This window comes from Microtus ochrogaster, unplaced genomic scaffold (genome assembly GCF_000317375.1).
Source record: "Microtus ochrogaster isolate Prairie Vole_2 unplaced genomic scaffold, MicOch1.0 UNK31, whole genome shotgun sequence".
In the NCBI taxonomy this organism is placed as follows: domain Eukaryota; kingdom Metazoa; phylum Chordata; class Mammalia; order Rodentia; family Cricetidae; genus Microtus; species Microtus ochrogaster.
The window spans coordinates 1,645,945-1,647,899 of record NW_004949129.1 but is presented as its reverse complement, the minus strand read 5'-3'; the positions used below and the strand labels follow the sequence as shown (position 1 = coordinate 1,647,899).

At 48.1% G+C, this 1,955-nt stretch overlaps 1 protein-coding gene across 1 annotated transcript in view; it reads left to right on the top strand.

Moving 5' to 3' along the window:
• Window positions 1–1,955, top strand: part of Thra (thyroid hormone receptor alpha) — a 27,780-nt gene that overhangs the window by 17,809 nt on the left and 8,016 nt on the right. The gene's annotated exons all lie outside the window — the stretch shown is intronic.

Sequence of the window (1,955 nt, the reverse complement as noted above, 5' to 3'; positions counted from 1 at the left end):
GGCTCCTCCCACCCTGCAGTCAGTGTGGCTCCTCCCACCCTGCAGTCAGTGTGGCTCCCACCCTGCAGTCAGTGTGGCTCCTCCCACCCTGCAGTTAGCGTGGCTCCTCCCACTCTGCAGTTAGGTGGCACCTTCCACCCTTGCAGAATGCTAGGAATGAGGGGCGAGAATCCAAGAGTGGTACTGTGGTACTGCACACCTGTAATTCCAGCAGTTTGGAAACTGAGGCATGGAGATTATGAATTTACCGTGCGAGATGGAGATATATATAGATCTAGATATATAGATATATAGTGGGTTATGGGCTAGCCTCATCTATATAGTCAGACCCTGTCTTTTGTAGCACAGTAGCACATGCCTTTAACTCCAGTGCCCTGGAGGCACAGGCTAGCTGATGCCTATGAACTGAAGCCAACCTGATCTACGTAGTGAATTCCAGACCAGCCAGGACTACACAGTGAGAACAAAAAGAAAAAAAAAAGGCTAAGGGATACAGTATGTCAGTATGTACCCTACCCTCAAGCTACTAGCAGTCCACCAAAGAAGCAATCTACAAACAGGAACTGCTGTCTTTCAAAATATGGATCCTAGAGGTCTGGCGAGATGGCCCTGTGGGGAAAGCATTTGCTGCCTGAGCATGAGGGTGTGAGTTCAGGTCCCAGCTCCACATCAGAAACCAAGAGTGCAGCATGTCTGTCTGCAATCCAAAACTGTGAGGCAAACAGGAAGATCTTTGGGGCCTGCTGGCTAGCCAGTCTAGCTGGCCAGTAAGTTCTCTAGGGAGAACACATTCAAAAGGAGATCAAAAGGGTGGAGAATGATTGAAGAGGACCGTAGGTGTTGACCTCTGGCCTCTGCATGTACGTGCACATATACACGTACACACACACACGCGCACACACACACAGGGGTGTGTGACTCCTGGACCACCTACAGCGCTAGCTATAATACAGATTCCCAAGCTGCATCTGCCCCCTACTTAGTCCAAACGTTATTGTGGTGAAGCCCGGGAATCTGCTGTTACCAAGTGTCCCAGGTGATCCCAGTGTACCTGAAAAGGTGAGAACCCGTGCTGAAGGGTCATGATAGGGACCTTGAGGAAAAGACAACCAAAGGTTCTTTCTAGCAGAGGGTCAGAGGCCACAGACTTGGAAAAGCCTATTAGATTCAATTCTTTTCAACTTGTATGGCTTTTCCAGGACCTTCTGCAAATACAGGTCTTTCTAGAAAGAGATCACTTAAAAGTAAGTGAAACCAGGCATGGTGGTGCATGCCTATAGTCCCATATTCAGAAGAAGCAAAATAATCAAAAGTTCAAGGCCTTCCTTAACTAAATAGTGGGTTTGAGGCTAGCCTGGGCTACATATCTCTCAAGGTGGCCGGCCAGTGGTGGTGGCACATACCTTTAATCCCAGCACTTGAGAGGCAGAGTCAGATGGATCTCTGAATTCAAGGCCAGCCTGGTCTACAGAGTGAGTTCCAGGATAGCCAGGGCTACACAGAGAGACCCTGTCTAGGAAAACAAAACAAGACTCTCCTTCAAACTAACACACAAAGGCATTCACACACAATGCAGAAACTTAAAGATTCTCTCTCCTACTGTCAACCAAACCAAAACCAGTTGAGATTCTAAGTTTCAAAGCAGTGTTCCAGGAAATAATAGTAGCGACAAAGCCGAGAACGAGGATCCTTAGCTCCAAGGACAACTGGGTTCCAGGGGAACATCCTCCAAAGACAGAAGTGCCCTATCTCCACGTCTAGAGTTGGTTTTGTAGGTCCAGACTGATGCCTAGGAGGGTGTATCTTGGTGCTGTGATTTTAATTCCTCTAGGTCTGGACTCTCAGACCTTTTATTTTTTTAAAAAAATTAATTTATAAAGCCGGGCGGTGGTGGCGCACGCCTTTAATCCCAGCACTCGGGAGGCAGAGGCAGGCGGATCTCTGTGAGTTCAAGA